Here is a 19,390-nt window from a genome sequence, read left to right as displayed (position 1 = left end):
GTCCCTTCCCAGAGACTACTATACCCACTGCTACTATAGGCACCATCTCTCCCTACTATCCCTACAACCACAGAGCCACAGTCCCTTCCTATTATCTTCTCTTCTGCCATATGTACCCCCTATACATAGTTAGTGTTGCATTGCAGAGCTTTAGTTTAAGAGTAGGATCATATAGCTACAATATAGAAATTTGCATTGCACTGTACCAGGCCTACTATCTAAATATGGATTCTAATCTGATCCAGTGTGTATGAAGCCTTTAACATAGGCCCGGAGTGATAATCTATGGGTTCTGGCAAATGCCAGAGGGGCTGCTGTAAGATGCCATAGACAGTCACTATTTGGTGGAGGACTGTTTGGGCCAATGTGTACTTGAAATGCCAGGTTCTATTTCAATTCTTAGACCTGCTTTAACAGATTTGTGAATGTACAATATCTCTATTCATAAAACAGTATTTATGCTAAGCATGTCCTCTAGTTGATTCTAAATGTATATATAATTCATCCTTTCTACCAAGAAAAGCTCCTGCTCAATAGGCTTCTCTGTGCAATACCTGCTTCCTGAGCTCTCACCAGCAATCAAGCAAGCCCTCCTGTATACTACTGCTTTCTCTTATAATGACAGTGCAGCAATACTACTATATTTTAGGGTCAATTTCACTTTATAATGACAGAGCAGTTTTTGTAAAGTGCCCGACCAAAAGAATTCTTTATTTATATAAAGCCGAGATATTTGGCAAGGCTTTAAGTGATAATACACAATTCATATCAGTCCATGCCCCAGTGCATTTGAAATCCCAACCCCACACACGAGGGTCAGTTTTTATCAGGAGTCCGTTATCCTGCCTGTATGATTTTGGAGTGTGGAAGGAAACCAAAATACCTGGAGGAAAGCCACAAAAGCAAGGGGGAGCACATAGAAACTTTATTTAATAGAGCCCTGGAATGAAAGCTAGGGCCCCTGCACAGGAAAGCATACGTGCTAACCACCATGTAGATACTGTAGATACTACTGCATCCCATGGCTGTTTCACTGTTGTGCAAGGATCATAGAAAATTCTATTTGAGCTTAAGATGCAGCATGTTATGCAGAGATTCTGGCTGAATAAGTGTAAGAAATATGAGGCACTGTATCTAGGATCACAGCACTGCAGGGCCACACAGACACATCAGAAAGGCTGGGACCATGCACTGCTTACATCACCTGTACAGGCATCACCAGTGAAGGCAGACTTGGGCACAAAAAGGCACTTAACCCTTGACCAAGGAGCTTGGATATAAAGCAGGTTTGTTCTGGAAGAGTAACTTAAAAAGGAAAAGGATAATCATAACTTCCAGGATTCATTTATCTTCTAGCAAAAAGCTTATGTGGCTTCCACATGTGGTACAGTCAGGCTTAGGCTTCCCGATTCCTGAGCACAAAGAGACAATCCCCCTAGCCATACTGCTTATTCCTGAGCTGAGACTCCCACCAAAACAAGCTAGAACTCGCACCCTATAATGAAGTAACCCAGCATCCTAGTTAACAATACATAACTGAACCGAACTGAACTGATCCCTAAGGGCATCAGCCAAAGGCTTTTATACTGGGCACATAAATGCAAAAGAGAAATAGCATAAAGTATCACTTTTGACCTCCTAACATCTTGTAGTCACTATTTGTAAGCAAGTATCTCAGATGACACTCTAGTGTGCCCGATGAAACAGAATAATTGAGCAGGTAAAAATAAGAAATAAAGACTTTTTTTAATTACAGTACTTTCTATTTGTGACTTTTTCTAATATTGAAGTGTAAAGTTTGATTTTTCACCTTCTTATGTCTTTCTAAAGCAGCTCGGGGGGGGGGGGGTGTGACGACTGCAAACTCTTCTAAATTGTTACATTTAGTTCATACAATTCTTATTTTTGTCCCTGCTGAGAGGCACATGCAGCGTTCCGGGAAGATTAGTTGCCCAGCGACAAATCTCCTCTTCTTCAGGCAACTAATCTCCCAAAATGCCGTCGGCAAGAATGTGAATTGCCGGCGGGATGGATCGGATCGCTTTGTTTTCTGAAGTCGCCCGAAGTTGCCTCACGAGGTGACTCCAGAACACCGAAGCAATCAGAGTGCCATCCGGCCAGCGATTCACATTCTAGCCGGCAGGAAGGCATTTTCGGGGAGATTAGTCGCAGGAAAAAAAGGAGATTTGTCGCTGGGCGACTAAACTCCAAGGAACGCTGCGTGTGCTAGAGTCCTGCAGCGGGTCAGGTACCCTCGGGTTACCCCTGTGGGTTGCGGTTCGAAGTTCTAGGTGCGGGTATAGACGCGGGTCGGTGGTTCTGCGGGTTTGTGGGTCGCAGGTCGGGCCGGGGATCTTCTCAAAATAGTGATTGTACTTTTTTCTGATCACATCTACTTCCGATGATTTCACTTTACAATGACAGCCCTTCCTGATTCTTGATGGTCAGTGGGTCGCAGGTCCGGGTTGCGGATAAGGTACTTACAGGTCGGGTAGCAGGTCCAAGCGGATAAGAATGCGGGTTGCGGGTCTGGGTTGCGGGTACGGGTCGGGTATGGGTTCCAAAAAATGGACCCGCGCTGGACTCTAGCATGTGCCACCACGCTTAAGGCAGCTGTTGGACCAGAGACACCAACAGTAAACTTAAATTTTGTAATAACAGTAAAAAAAATGACAAATGGAAAGCAATTGAAAAAAGTCTTTATTTCTGGTGAACAATTGAAAAAAAACAAAAAAAAGTGTTTGGAAGGTGAACAACCCCTTTAAGAAAATTGCCATCAAATTTGTACCATTAAGGACTAGAGGGGGTTTGCGCCTTATTTTATAGTAGTATATAATAGTAGTATAGTATATAACAATCAGCACACACAGAGGCCCAAACAGCCCCCACCAGTACACTAAATACTGACTTTCTATGGCACCTTATAGCAACCCCTCTGGCATTTGCCAGAACCCACAGATTGCCAGTCCAGGCCTGAATATAGTATATAATAGTAGTATAGTATATAATATAACTAGCTGAGAATGCCAGGACCTTAAGGGTTGGGGCAGACGGGCAGATTCGGGGAGATTTAGTTGCCTGGCGACTAATCGCCTCTTCTGCGTGGCGACAATCTCCCTGAACTGCTTTCCGTCTGCTTTAATGAAGAATTGCTTGCGCTAATGCACTCGCAGCACTTTGATTTCCGAAGTCGCCTGAAGTTGCCTCACGAGGAAACTTCGGGCGACTTCGGAAATCGAAGCACTGCGAGTGCATTATCGCAGGCGATTCTTCATTCAAGCAAGCTGAAGGCAGACGGAAGGCAGTTCGGGGAGATTGTCGCCCCGCAGAAGAGGAGATTAGTCGCCAGGCGACAATCTCCCCGAATCTGCCCATCGGCCCCAACCCTTAAGACTCACAGGCTTATCTTTAATTGAGAAAAACTCTAAGAATTTTGTCTTGTTCTCGTATCCTTTTAATTTCAACATGTTATCCTCCTAGCAGCAGTTAGCACTTATTAATGTTTGGTACTGTACATACTGATCAATAGTCATCAACACTTAGTCCTAAGCAGCCTCTGGTATTTACTTCCTATGTAATGGAAAATTAAAAAATTAAAATGGGGAAAGAATAAACTCAACGGATATATTGTGAATGAATACCAAAAGATGCAACTGCCAAACATTGTATTGAGAGCATGCAAATGAAATTATTCTTCCCATGTGCCTGCATATTGCTAGCAGTACAAATGAATTCACTTGCACCGTGGAAGAAAGCATAACAATCGGTATTTCCGTGTCACCCAGACCTGCTATGCCGAAGAACAAGTTCACCGCCTGCTTGCGGTTCACTGGGACATGTCTAATAAAGAAAGACATGGGAAACCAAAGTAATTTGGCTATTAACAGGCTGGTATTTTGCTTCTTTTCTCCTCTTTTTATATTTTTGTTTCGATTTTGTGCTTTCTGTGTAAATGTGCCCTGAATAGAAGCATTGAGATGCATATTTGCCTTCCCTAAAAGGGAGCAGCTTTGAAAGAGTCTTTCAAGAGATCTGCAGGACAAAACAGATTCTTAAAAAAAAAAAAAAAAAGGTGCTGCTATCTGATGGCTGGACGCATTCTCTGGGCATCACCTCTTTTCCTGGTGGTCTGCTGAACTTTCACATAGGAAAGTAAAATCTGACAATGATTTAAGGACAGTTTTAGTTTTTAAGAAAAAACACACACTAGTATAGTCCATAGCTGTTGTATATGGTGATTTGACATCCCCACCCATCATTCTTCTGTTCAGAAGTCACCGTCTGTGGTTGTGATGTGAACAAAGAGGTCAGCCACATACTGCTTCTGGCCTCTCTCAAAACTGAAAAAGAGAGTGTAGCCACAGAGATGCTATTTCATACCTTCCATGCAGAATAATGTTTGCTGAACATTTTCCCCCAGTTCCTTTAAAATCACAGTCTTTTGGAATTATTCATTATTTCAACTAGTATCTTAAGTTGACAATACATGTAAGGATCTGCTGGTCGGGCAATTCTACTTGCCAGACTAAGTGGCAAGATGCTCAGACTGTCAACTGCTGGGGGGACTCGGGTTGGCCATCCTTGGGCTAGACACAGCAATGTTTACAAGTTCATCAATAAGCAAGCATGAAAAGTAGGGGTTTCATACACAACACATATTTTCTTTTCTATTCACTGGAAGTTCATATACTAGTTGCTATGATGAATCATGAAAACTCCTCCATAGACTCTAGGGAAACAGTGCCCTCCGCCTTATTGTGTGAATGCTAGCGCTGTTTTATGAATAATATCTGTTTTACGTAGTATGAAAAGCTTAAGCGATATCGGTTGTTTTGTAATATCAGGCCTGGTATGTATATTTTGACTCTAAATATAAATGGCAACCAGGTCAGAAACTTGGCTATAGTCTGCGGCCCGGCAATGTTACAGCCGTATATGCTGTATCTGTTCTCAAAGCCTGCTGAGTTTACATTTCACTTCAAACCTTTCACTTGGCTTCACATGAAAGGAAAGCATTAAAGTAAAGGGGGGAAAACTCCCAGCAGTCTACCCACAAGTTTGCATCTGCCATTTTCCTCTGCCAGCTATACAGGAAAATCTCAGATCTTTTCCGAAATCGTCTGCAGACAGTGCATGATTAGATCGCTTTTAGGTGTTGCTGAAAACATATATTAGCTTGGCTAGAAACAAACAATTCAAACTGTATCCTGAGCTGGAGTTCTTATGTACAGCTTTGTTAATGGAACATTAATGATATTATACTGGCATTATATTTAAAGAAAAAATTGGAACATTAGCTGATGCATAAAATGTTTCCTGCTGGCAAAATGGCTTCAAATACTAAAAGTGCCGCCATCTATTGCTGGCAGGGGTAATGCATTAAAACACCAACAGAGACTATTTTGATACAAGGGTTTTACTCACCACTGAAAAAAAGTATATAAATGCACCAAAATGTTGTTGCTGTTGTTTTTAGCAATGAGCAAGATATGCCTGTTAGTATTTCTGGGACAAATAGTTACCTTTGCTGCATATAATTTCCCATTTAAGTGAATGTGGGCATTCAGCTGCCTGAAATTGTGTATATTTAGGTACGATTGTGTCAAAACTGTATATGTTGGTGCTTTGGAACAATTCCCACTGCAGTGAATTTGGTGTTTGAAACCATGCTGTCAGCAAGGGGAAAAAAGTAAAAAATGTCCCCGTTTGCCTTGACATAAATCTAATGGAAATTGCCCTTAAAGGAACAGTAACTTCAAAAAATAAGTGTTTTAAAGTAATGAAAATATAATGTAGTGTTGCCCTGCACTGGTAAAAATGTTGTGTTTACTTCAGAAACACTACTACTGTTTATATAAATAAGCTGCTGTGTAGCCATGGGGGCAGCCATTCAAAAGAGAAAAGGCTCAGGTTACACAGCAGACAGCAAATAAGCTCTGTCTGTCTAATGGTGTTATCTGTTATCCATTAGTTAACCTGTGCCATATAGCCATTTTTCAATTTCCGCCATTGCTCCAGAGCAGCTTGTATGTATGAATTATAGTAGTGTTTCTGAAACAAACAAATCAGTTTTACCAGTGCAGGGCAACACTACATGATATTTTCATTACTTTAAAGCACTTTCATTTTTTGGTGTTACTGTTCCTTTAAAGCTAGGATGCCATTACATTCTGATAGCTGGTACTTTCTAGAAAGCATTTAAGAAACCTGTTGAACCTCGTCTCGATATTTTCCCAGGCTCTCCTGTACAGTTCCTGTTGCCACAGATTGTTGTCTTCTCATTGAAGCCAACTAGAGACACTACTCTTGCTGTATCGGTTACCTAATACTTCAGCTACTGTTGCACTTTGAACAGACTGCTTTCTGCAACCTACATTGAGGGCTGCTAGCATTTCACTGAGACAGTCAATTTATACCGGGTGCATAAAGCAGCTGTAACAGCACCACATCCTCTTCCTTTGAAACCAAATCCCTAACAAGCACAGAAAAGGATGGCTGCTCTGGCCATCCTGAGGTAGAGAAGAACCTGAGTGAAACAAAGGGAGCTTTTGAGCAGCACAAAGTACAACAGCAATTACATTCTCTTTGAAAGCAAACTAGTGAAAATGAAATAACATCAAGCTGACAAAATTGTCTTAAAATTGCATCTCCAAGTTGTGAGGTATGATGAAAGTCCAGTGTTTGGGACTAGGATTTGATCATAGTGTCTCAAATCTCTGAAATAAGATGCTATTTATTTTCTGAAAGTACAGGAAGTCTCTATTCAGCAAGAAGTCCCGTATTATTGGGAGATTGAACATTTTGGTGGAAACCCTTCCTTTCCATAGTTGGAAATCACCAGGGTAGGATGGGCTGGCAAGGATCTAACTCCATAGGCCAGGGGACCCCAACCACTAGGAACAACATCCTAGGGATTGGTGAGCAACATGTTGCTCCCAAGTCACTTGTAAAGGCCCCCATACACGGGCCGATAAAAGCTGCTGACAGACCGAGTCGGCTGCTTATTGGCCTGTGTGTGGGGCCATCTGACAGGCTTCCCCCAATCGATAACTGACAGATCTTGATCGGGCAGGTTAAAAAATCCAGTTAGATTGCGTGTTTATGCGGTCCCGCGATCTGACCGCCCGTTTACAGAATACAGACTGTATTAAAAAAAAATGGTGAATGAAAAAAAAGCGCTACAATTTGCATTAGATGCTCTATTAGGGTCAGGCCACACAGGGCGTTTTGGGGAGATTTAGTCCCTGGGCGACCAATCTCCCCAAACGCCTTCCCTGACTCTGAAATGAAAAAACGCTGGTGCGTAACTTGTATCCAAACAAAGGTATAAGTAATCCTTATTTGAAGCAAAACCAGCCTATTGGGTTTATTTAATGTTTATATGATTTTCTAGTAGACAAGGTATGAAGATCCATATTACGGAAAGATCTGTTATCCGGAAAACCCCCAGGTACCGAGCATTCTGGATAAGAGGTCCCATACGTGTATAATAATTTAGGTAACATTTATAAGATTAAACCGATAATATCAAGTTTTAGTTAGTGTTCCTGATACGTGGCTTCTTGATATATTCAATAACAGTTAACCTTAGAGCATCATAGTCCTTATAATAATGATGTTAGTAGGAATGCCTCTTCTGAATCATTAACAACCTAAAATTAAGCAGTTCAGGTGACGCTCTGCTGTATTAGTCACTATGTTTTCCCAAAGTTCTAACATATGGTTAAATTACGGACTAGCAGGAGTATCAGAGAAGATAATAATTTACAAAGATATTGATTATGTAACACTTTGAATAGAGATGGAGAATGGCATGGCACACAGAGCAATTTTGGGATGCATTGCCAAATTGTCATGTTAAGTTTAATATTCATTATATATTAGGAAGAGCTATACAAACGAAAAGGGCTAGTGTGTCTAACCCTCTTGTATATTTATGTTACTAACAAGACCTATCTTAATGTTTTATGGTCACGTGAAAAAAAAAATCCAAAACATGCCATGTCATTAGCATTTTAAATGTGCAATGCTCATAGGCCATTATCTGCTCTGATTTTAACTGGTTACTGAGACCAATTGCTGTTTCAGCGGTGCAAAACAAATGCAATTTCTATGCAAATCTGATGCCTTCTCTGTAACACCTAATATCCATATCCATTGTTAAATTAATTTATAAGTGCTTGAGGAGAATCAGTGAATAGTCTGGGAAAATTACAATTGTAGAATAATTAAGAAGCAGGCATTGTAACAACGCCGATTAATAAAGCAAGAGAGGGTTAAAGGCATTATGGCTTTGAACTTTACTCTAAAGCCAATAAAGTGTCCATAACTGTCCTGTCAGGGCACTGGATCCAAGTTTTTAAGGGCACTCTGTAGTGGAATGGACCCTATAAACAGTGCCGGGGAATTTACAGCTATCACCAATACCGTGTGTGTTTTACAGTCACACAACAGTGTATACACTCTTACCGTGAGTTTGGTGCGCCCCGCAGCCTCACAAGAGCTGGGAGATCAGTTAAACACATTTCTTCATGTTAAAAAGTGAGACAAATGCATCTTCCCCAACCACAGCAAGTACTGGCTATGTGGAAGTCGAGAAGCGACAGCATTTTGTCAGCTGCTAGACAAGAGGGCCAAGAAATACATAGGGTATGTTCCAGCAGTGACTAATCAGTCTCATTATATAATACGTGCTTCTCAGTGCAGCTGTGTGAGACCCAAGCACGGAGTTGGATCCCAAAGTCTCTGGCCATTGCACTGTGCCAATTTGAGGCTTATGTAAAGAGTAAGTAAGCAGAAAGAGTCAAAATCTAGAATGATCAAAACATGAAAAAGCTTATGTACCTTAAAGTGGGTGGTGAAATCCCATGAGTCAGATGGATCATGTGTATCATAAAAAATAATATATCCCTTATAAGAAAGATATAGTTAAAATAATACTTAAAATTGCAATTTCAGCCACTGAGCATCCTAGATTCTACCATGGTTAGGCATTATCAGCTAACTACATGCCTATAAATATTGTCTAACACCTGCCATAGCATTTATATTAGAGACATCTGCAGAACACTTATGTACAGTAGACATCAAGCCAGCACAACTAGAGCACTGTTGCTAATGAGTGGCCGATATATATGCCTTTCGCCTCCTACACCCCTACCCTAAGGAATATGGACATGCATTCGTTAGTGAGAGCTCTTGGCTGCTTTACCCACTTTGCAATGATAAATATGCAGCACCTGTTCTGGTTTTAGCTCCTGGGAGCACATTAGTGAGGAAACAGCACATCACCTTATCCCTAATAGTTGTCGCTAATTCTTTTTTTATTCTAAAGTCGTGGCATCTAGGAAAAAAGTAGACAAAAAAGTAAAACACAGCAGTTTTTAAACATTCAGTATTGTTGGTGTCAAGAATGAAGCCAATACATGCTACTAGAGTCTGCAGCGTGACTAGTTTTTTTGCAAAATAACTTATAAAACAAATTTGCGATTGTTACATCAAAATATGGAATAGCTTATATATTTATATTAGGCTCACCATTACATCACCATAAGTCGTGATGGTGATAGGTGGACAGGAGAGTTTTGTCCCCCGCAGGTCACCACTGTATTCAACTGCAGTGTGGCAAAACAATCATGTGCCTTTACCCTATTTCCAGTTTTAGGTTAACTGCACTTTTGTGAATTCCCCCCCCCCACACACACACACACAAATGGTGTAGATTCTTGTATTGCTATATCATTTGTTGATTATGTTCCCTGTCTGTGGCCTTCTTCAATGCTCCTGATTGACACCGCCGTGTAAACTGCTGTCTCCTTGGTGGCCTATAATATATTATTTACTTGAACATTATATAGGGTAGATGTGGACTAGACCCTTTTTTAAAAAAAATTGTAAGTAGTGTGTAGTATCATTTCTCTAGCACATAAAATATACACAGAGCTTGAAAAAACAGTAAGCACATAATTTACATCCCAAAATATCCTGATTTTATTATGATGCTCTATACAATGTTCAGTATAAAGGTATTTGAATAAAGAAGAAGAAGGCAGGTCCACCTGCACACATTCTAAAGACTATATTTTTCACATATCCATTTCCTTATCCAGACAGTTAAAATAAGGCCAGTCCAGCAACATTGTGGATGTTTTCTTAAAGCAACACTGCTTTTTCCAATTTCTTCAATGCCATCACACTACTTTGTACATGAGGAACCTCCAGTGAGAATCCTGCCTACTTTGTGTGCACCCTTCTCCATGTTGTTGATCACAGCCAGCATCTTAAAACTTTTTATTTAAAAAATTGTTTCATTATAGCAAGCCAGACCAGCCCAGTATTCTCTTTATTATCAGAATCAGGAGAGAGAGCTGTCTAATATTTAAAATTAACTTTGTAGATCTGAGGATTACAAAGGAAGGGGAGTTTATGGAGAGTGTACCATAGTTTCAGAACAAGCACAATGCTGAAGCAGTTTCAGAATCAGCACAATGCTGCAGCCAAGGAAGACTTTTGCCTAAACTGCTGCAATTAAGATGTCAGTTTTCACATGGCCATCATTCAAACCACTGTTCTGTGTGGTAGAATTTAATAAATAGCCATTTGTGGTCAAGGAGTATGGTCCTCAAGTTGCTACCATGTTCCCAAACAAAAAGACTAACAAACATGGTCACCCTGAAAACCAGGGTGCACATACCTGCCATGGACTCTGCACTAAACTAAGCAACATTTTGCCTTTACGATATCAAAAGGCTACAGTAGATTTTGCCTGTTTGAATCCTCAGTAAATTGGATAAATGCTTCCATATTATGCCATGTAGACAGACCATTATCAGATATAAAATAGGCTTGTGGGCTAGAACATAAGAAATCCTTAAACAATGTAATTTATAAAGGTGGCCATAGGTTTTACAATTACGATCTTTCCTGGAAAAGATAGTTTGTTTCAATACACAGGTGTAGAGCTGAATTGTCAGATATACCGGTAGAAACAATAGAACTCTGTTTTCAGCACCAACAATGGGTGATGTTTGGGCGCCTTCAAAGGCGGCTATTCCGGCTCGCCTCCCACCATACACGCACCAAATATTTCGTACAATATTATCGTTGCGTTTATGGCCACCTTTAGGATTACTTAAGCAGGCTGATGGCTAAAGATGGTTAATGTACCTACAACTAGACAATCATCAACATAAAGCATTTTTTCTTGAACAATCTCCAAACTAGACACTTTGAAACTCGAATAACAAGATTCCAATAAAGAGGTAAGCCACTATGAATGCATAGGGCAGCCCAAATCCCTTTCCATTTTTAAGTGTACTTGGGAGTGCCAGAGATTTTGACTGACTGCTGATTGATACTGAAAAGGAACCAGTATTACTGAGCATCACATGAGAAAGAAAACTAAACAAAAGGAATCCAAAACACAAACATATATAATAACAGGCCATGGGTGACAAAATGTGGGTCTGCTTAGCGCCTCTTATTTTCCCAAAATTGCTTTTAACATGCTTTATTAATTTAAGGGAAAAATATGATGGCTATGCTGGTTTCTAAATTGCATCTAAGCAGCCCTGGAAATTGCTGCCCTCCCGCCCTGTATCATTTAACGCATCAGTGCTCTCACTTTCTGGATCACATCTGTTCATACGGGCTCAATCACATGCAACAGATCAATTACAATTTTATCATCCATCACAACATCCCAATTCACAGCATCATATCCAGCTTACCTTGCCTATGCCATCTGCTTAATCCCCTTACAAATAGGGATACTGCCATCATTAGCATTATGTTTTGTACATACCGGTAATGTATTAATATCATGAGATATTCTGGTATTAAATATATACAGTTCTTATACTGTAACTTTTTATCTTAGTAAGTCAAACAAAGAGCTTGTTGCCAAGTAAACAATAGGTTTCAGATAGGAGGAATGACTGCCGACGCAAAATGCTTTTATATGAAGATATAACAAATTTTAGCCTTTAAACATGACAGGGATATGAGGAGCAAAAGACACCATCATTTCCCAAGACCTATCAATTCAGAAAGAGCAAAATACATGATCCAGCAACTAAATTATTTTTCTAGCTTGTCTAGCAAGGAAAGTGTTAATACCACAAGCTTCTCTTTTCTCTAGAGCTGGGCTCAGTGTTTCAGTCGAAGCATGTGATCTGAATATTAAAAGCAACCAGAATGATACGTATTATATCATCACATCAGTACCTTTTTAAAATGAGAGAGGGCTACCAAATAAAGCTCATTTAAATGATACAAGCTGTATCTGGGGATTACTTTGCCTTGCCATTCGGAACAAAACATAGACAAATTAGCATGCTATCATCAAGCTTATTCTTTATAATCGCCCATTGGAAGCTTGTCGGCAAAGCAAGACACGGATCACACAGTAATTTGTCCTGTTAATGGTCTGGCAAGGTTCCGGATCACAGAGAGTAACTACTGGCTGGAATTTTTTACTGAAGGCAACATCAAATTAGGGACAAACAGAAAAAAGAAAAGTTCCAACAATGAATCAGGCAATAGAAGATAGATCATCTTTAAATGTATTTTTAGTGTGATGTAATGATATTCTGAACTACAGCCACATAGAACAATAGTTTGTTTAGCTGCAGTGCCCCCCCCCAAAAAAAATCTGATTTTAAATTGAGAGCTGTAAATTGAACCCCTCCCTATCTGTGAACAAGTGTCCCGTGCCAAGAGTGTCAGCAGTGCTGAATTGTAGGAGTTAATATCTTAAAGCCCTTATGTTTTTGTTAATGGAATTATATTGGGGATACTTTCTCTTTTATTGAAGATAACTTGCACTAAGGGGAATATTGCCTTTCATTTGAGGAAATAGATAAGGGTTAAAATGCTGCCTTGCCTATATCTGCATTTAATGTAAAGCCATTAATTAACTTAAGCGACCAGGTTTGTGGTTTTGAGACAATAAATCAAGTGTTCTGTGACATTAATCTAAAGAGGTCGGATACAGAGCAGATCACAGAAGAGTCTGAACTGGCCAATGAGTGCTGTTGCACTCGTCTTTCGGAAAAGTGATTTCCAAACACAATGAAGAAACAGGCAGTAATCATGTACAGTAAGGGGCCGATTCACTAACTTCGAGTGAAGGATTCGAAGTAAAAAAAATTCGAATTTCGAAGTGTTTTTTGGGCTACTTCGACCATCGAATGGGCTACTACGACCTTCAACTACGACTCAAACTATTCTAACTAAAAATCGTTCGACTATTCGATAGTCGAAGTACTGTCTCTTTAAGAAAAAACTTTGACCCCCTAGTTCGCCATCTAAAAGCTACCAAACTCAATGTTAGCCTATGGGGAAGGTCCCCATAGACTTTCCTAAGTTTTTTTGATCGAAGGATATTCCTTCGATTGTTGGATTAAAATCCTTCGAATCGTTCGATTTGAAGGATTATATCGCTAAAATCCTTTGACTTCGATATTCGAAGTCGAAGGATTTTAATTCCCAGTCGAATATCGAGGGTTAATTAACCCTCGATATTCGACCCTTTGTGAATCGGCCCCTAAATGTTCTGTTTGCTTCTAAAGTATCCCCCTCCAAACTTTCAGGTTGTCCCCTGCGGTTACATTGGTAAAATATGTGCTGCTTTCCAGCTGAATCACTTTTTTTTATTCCTTTGTTCCTTTTTAGTTGCTCTTTTCATCTGCCCACATAAACACTATATGATGGAATTATTCCTTAGTCATAGTGGAAGGGGAAAACGAGCTTGCATTGTGATAGAACATTTCCAAAGAATGGGTGAATGTCCTGGCTGCTATTCTTTCACTAGTTATGAACCCATAATGTACCACTGAAGAACACATACTATTTGGGGGGGGGGGGATACTCAACTTTTTAACTAACAATTACATGCAGATAAAGATAAGAACAGCAACATTCCAAAAATGAAGACAGCACCCAGGAACAATAGCAAATGAGCAGCCTTCATGCAAACAATGAAACCAGTTAATCATTCTTATAATTAAACACACTTGGAGGATGTAAGAAACAGGTACATCTTTATAAAAATAAATGCTCAGTTTATGCCTAAAATACATATTGCTACGTATTATTTTTATTCCCGATTTGATATATCCAATATCCAATGTTTTTATCCCCCTCCCTTTACATTCTTCATCAGACATTGTTCTTGCTAACGCTGGCTAATAAGGGCTTCCAGGGTTTTCTCAAAACACATAAAAATGTGTAATACAAAGTCAAATAAATATTTAAGTATATTTTGAAAAATCTACAAGGAGTGGAACTGATGAATGCTATCGGCTTTCTTTATATATAGGAACAGATGATAAAAAAAAACAAAACAAAAGGATTGCAGTTTGGTGCATATTTATTAAAATGCGCATTTCAATGAACATTGCCTTTGCCATATATTCCTGAGGCAAATGTGAGACAAAGGAGAAAAGACACAAAGTGCATCAAAGCTATTGCATACAGATACTGTATATTATTTTTTTATGCTATCTACAGGTAAGCACAACACTAAATAAGTCTGTACTACTGTTTGATGACCTCTCCATTGACGCAGACTAGAACATTCAATGCAGTTAGAAGAAGCAGTTTGTGTAATAACTCACTTTTTAATATGAACAGCATGGGAGCCCAGAGTTGATAAGTATGAGGGCTCATTTATCAACACACAGTTAGGTCCAAAAATCTTTGGATAGACACAACTTTTTTCTAATTTTGGTTCTGTACATTACCACAATGAATTTTAAATGAAACAACTCAGATGTAGTTGAACTGCAGACTCTCAGCTTTAATTCAGCGGGCTGAACAAAAAGATTGCATAAAAAAGCCTTTTTTTTTTTTTTTTTAACACAATTGCTTCATTTCAGGAGCTCAAAAACAATTGGACAACTTAAAAAACTGAAAATAAAATGTTAATTTCTAATACTTGGTTAAAAACATTTTGCTGGCAATGACAGCCTGAAATCTTGAACTCATGGACATCACCAGATTCTGTGTCTCCTCCTTTTTAATGCTCTGTCAGGCCTTTACTGCAGCAGCTTTCAGTTGCTGTTTGTTTGTGGGTCTTTCTGTCCGAAGTTTAGTCTTCAACAAGTGAAATGCAGCTCAATTGGGTTCAGATCAGGTCACTGACTTGGCCATTCAAGAATATTCCACTTCTTTGCTTTAATAAACTCCTGGGTTGCTTTGGCTGTATATTTTGGGTCATTGTCTATCTGTATTATGAAGTGCCTCCCAATAAATTTGACTGTGTTTACCTAGATTTGAGCAGACAGTATGTTCATGAACACATCAGAATTAATTTGGCTGTTTCTGTCCTGTGTCACATCTAGGGTTGCCACCTTTTATAAAAAAAAATTACCGGCTGCTGGGGGCGGGGCCTCAAACGGGCGGGACGTGATGCCAAATGGGGCGGGCGTGACTTCAAAAAGGGCGGGGCCACGCAACGGAGACCCGCGGACGCTAGAAGAGGGAAAAAAAAAGGTAAGTTGCAGGGGATTGGGGGCAAGCCGAGGGCTCCTTTTGATCGTATTACAAATTTACCAGCAGCTACATTGCCGGTAAATTTGTAATACCGGCCCCGGCCTTGGCAGGTATTTTACCGCCATGTTTTACAGATGATGCAGTATGCTTTGGATCATGAGCTGTTTGTTCCACGCCTTCTCCATACTTTTTTCTTGCCATCATTCTGGTAGAGGTTGACCTTGGTTTCATCTGTCCAAAGAATGTTTTTCCAGAACTGTGCTGGTTATTTTAGATGTTTTTCAGCAAATTCCAATCTAAAATTCATTGTGGTAATGTACAGAACCAAAATTTGGAAAAAAAAGTTGTCTCTATCTAAAGATTTATGGACCTAACTGTAGGTGGTAAATTCCCCAACTGCAGGTGAATATTTGCTGCTAACTAAACTCAGCCTTTCTTGTCTATCTGAACAAGCCCAAAATGACTAACTGGCTCCATTACTGGCATACAATCCTGGTTATTCAGATAATAAGTGATCTGTATGCTGGTTTAAGAACAATGGAACAAATTGGATCAGACAAATTGGATTTAAACACTACTTAAAGGGGACCTATCACCATAAGAAAAAATTCCAAATACTATTTTATGATGTTAGTCAAGCAAAATAAACGTTACTCACACTATATGTTGATAAAATCTGGTTTCTTTTCTCTTTGGTTCCATACAGGACGCAAGCAGCAACAGGACCTCTGATTCCCCATAGAGATACCATACCATAGTAGGCATTCTGCAAGACTACACAGTAATAACACTTAAGATTTTGCAACCCCAGCATGAACAAAAAGGCTGCTTTGGGATTCCTTGATTTATCATTCTCAGCAGCTAGGGAGGTGGAGGGGGCTACATCTGTACCTTACAATCTCACATACAGTTTATACAAGGGTAGGACAAGGTGTATATATATATATATCTGCAGAGATTATTAGGGAACACTCTCAAAGCAGGGCCAGAGCTCTCAATTAACAAAAGAACAGATGCGGTTATATATGCTGCCACAGACTACAAATGCACGTTCCACAAAAGACTAAACATTGACAATGTTCAGAAAATTATTTATCTCAAATGTCACTTTGACTTTTATTTTATGGAAAAATATTGAGTCGGCATGCTAATATTCTAACTGAAGCAATTCCATGGTACCGTGTGTCCCCTGTATAGCATGTGCTGAACTTTCCTTTTTGCATAATTGAAACCTGAAGGTATTCCAGAACAGAGACTTTCCAAGCTCTTCTTTTCTCTGGGGCCCTCTCACTTTCTGACAGCTAAACCAGTTTAAGAGCCAGTAGGCAGAATGTAGAATTAAATGTCCAGCTGGCCGATTCAACAGAAAGCAGCAGTGGTAAAACATGAAACCACCATAAAGATGACTCTGGTCGAAGGTATCCTTGGATAATAGCCAATATAATTTAGAGAATAGAACCTACTGAAATGTTGATCCTCTGGAGTCTCCAGAGCAGAATACAGTGCGGTTACAGTTTCTGCTAATAGTTCAAAGGTGATTATCTGTAATAATCACTTGTGCTCACTACCGTACATTTCATTATGCTTGTTTAGCCCTTTTAATGGAAATGTCAGGCCTCCTTGCCACTGAGCCTTAGTGCAGGAGTGAATTCACAAAGCCCTTTTAACTGATGCAGGGTTTCTGGTTCAAAGAAGGCCACATTGAAAAAGACGGGGGGGGGGGGGAATTTAATGCACAGCAGAAGTGGCTGGCTGCAAAAGACAGAAGGAACATATGGCACAATGTATCTGCTCTACTCGCCACAATATGGTGTATGTTGTGTGTTACGTTACACTAACTAAATAAACATTCTATATTAGCAGTAATAAGGGAACCAAGGAAGGGAGCTGCCTCTAGGGGTTTAATGTTATGTTCTATGTAGGCTGTAAATTGAACCCACTATGATGCACTACAATAACATGTCAATACATGAGGTAAGAGACCTCCCAGGACTGCCTAACATATATATTTATATATAATTAACCTTTTATTTGTCTGAAATGTAAAAGTAAACAACAGCTTGCGACTCCTGGCTTCCCGATAGAAAACAAATACTAGTTCACAAGCCATTTCTTAGGGCTAGTCCACACGGGGAGATAGCGACGCGTTTGCGGTCGCGGCGACAAAGCGCCGCGACAGTCGCCGCGACCGGCGCAGGCGACAGTTTTGTATGGGCGCCTATGTAAAAACGCCTGTGCTAACCACACGAGGCGATGCGCTTTTCAACAGTCGCCTGAAAAAGCCTGGCGAGGCATTTTCAGGCGACTGTTGAAAAGCGCATCGCCTCGTGTGGTTAGCACAGGCGTTTTTACATAGGCGCCCATACAAAACTGTCGCCTGCGCCGGTCGCGGCGACTGTCGCGGCGCTTTGTCGCCGCGACCGCAAACGCGTCGCTATCTCCCCGTGTGGACTAGCCCTTAGGTATAAACAGGCAAAAGTGGTGGCAATCTTATAAATATAAGCACAGTAATACCCCAAATAAACTGTGCACCAAATAGCAGATCTCAGATGCCTCCAAACCATAACCAAAGTGGAAGGAATGAGCATAATGGGACAATTATTAGTTCCACACACATGATAGAGATTATGAGGTAATGTATGCTTAATGGAAAGCTCTCAAGAGCAAGGCCTTCTCTCACACTTTGGGGCAGATTTATTAAGGGTCAATCGGAAAATTCTAATTAGAATTATAAAAAAAATTTTATGGTCAAAATTGTCAAATACAAGATTTATCATACTCTAGCCCTTTAAGAATTCAAATTTGACTATTCACCACCTAAAAATTGCCAAATTACTGTTTAAGTCAATGGGAGAGGTCCAGGGATAAATTTGGAGATGTTTGTAGCCTTCCTGACAGTCGAGTTTTTTTTCGGAGACAAGACTCGAATTGAGTTTCATCGAATTCATCCCAGTTGAAAACATTAGATTTTATTAATAAATTTTATTAATAAGTTTATATGAATCTGAACGTCGACCCTTGATAAATATGCCTCTATATGTCCACATCCTCTATTGTACAGTGCTGGGGAAATACTTTAAATTATAGCCAGCTGTATAGTTTTAAATGATAGGTAATGCACCTTTATCATCTGGAGACTTAGAAATTAACTAAGGTCTCCGATGAAGTATGTTTATACGAAACGCGTCAGACCATAAGCTGATGTAATTCCTTTTAACGATGTACAAATAAAAGTGACTTTACTGAAAAACTAAAGCGACCAATTTGTGGCCCTGGAAGTGCGCTCCCACACCTTTGGATTGCATACGGCTGATTGTCTCCTTAGCGACGGACTCGGGGCGGCAGCACCCGGGTCACATTACCGAAAGGGTAAGCTTTTCCGTATTTCCATATATGTGGAAAATAAATGCATTTTTGGATACAAGTGTAATCCCCTTTTTGGGACACTAATAGGAGCAGGGTTCAGCGCATATTGCACCCGAACCACTACATCTAAACTGTGAGCGAACCAAAAGCACACGAGATGCTTAATAACTTAAAAGGATAAAGTTTATAGAAAATTCATAATCCCTCGGAATTGATGCATGGTGGAATATTGTTTGAAAAGGTTGTAGAAATTAACTTTGTCTGCCATATATATGAAAATGTATGTAGATTAGCACAAGTTAGTATAATATAGGGCTACAGGTAATATTGTGAATATAGTAGCTGCTGTCATCCCTGTGTTAAATTCAACATGTAGATTTAAGCTAAATATGTTTGTATTGCCTCTTTACTTAACCCTAGCTATAACCTGTGCACTCTGCAGCCATTCGCTGACTGGACTATCCCTACCTGAAGACATTCTCACACTCAAGTCAGACTCTACAGGATGATGAATGATATGTTCATATAT

The 19,390-nt window shown here is 39.9% G+C and overlaps 1 protein-coding gene across 3 annotated transcripts in view; it reads right to left on the bottom strand.

Annotated features, from left to right (window-relative positions):
• sh3rf1.L (SH3 domain containing ring finger 1 L homeolog) overlaps positions 1–19,390 on the bottom strand; it is a 98,998-nt gene that overhangs the window by 39,360 nt on the left and 40,248 nt on the right. The gene's annotated exons all lie outside the window — the stretch shown is intronic.

The sequence above is a fragment of the Xenopus laevis genome, chromosome 1L (genome assembly GCF_017654675.1).
Source record: "Xenopus laevis strain J_2021 chromosome 1L, Xenopus_laevis_v10.1, whole genome shotgun sequence".
NCBI lineage: Eukaryota > Metazoa > Chordata > Amphibia > Anura > Pipidae > Xenopus > Xenopus laevis.
This window is presented reverse-complemented; position numbering and strand designations above follow the sequence as displayed.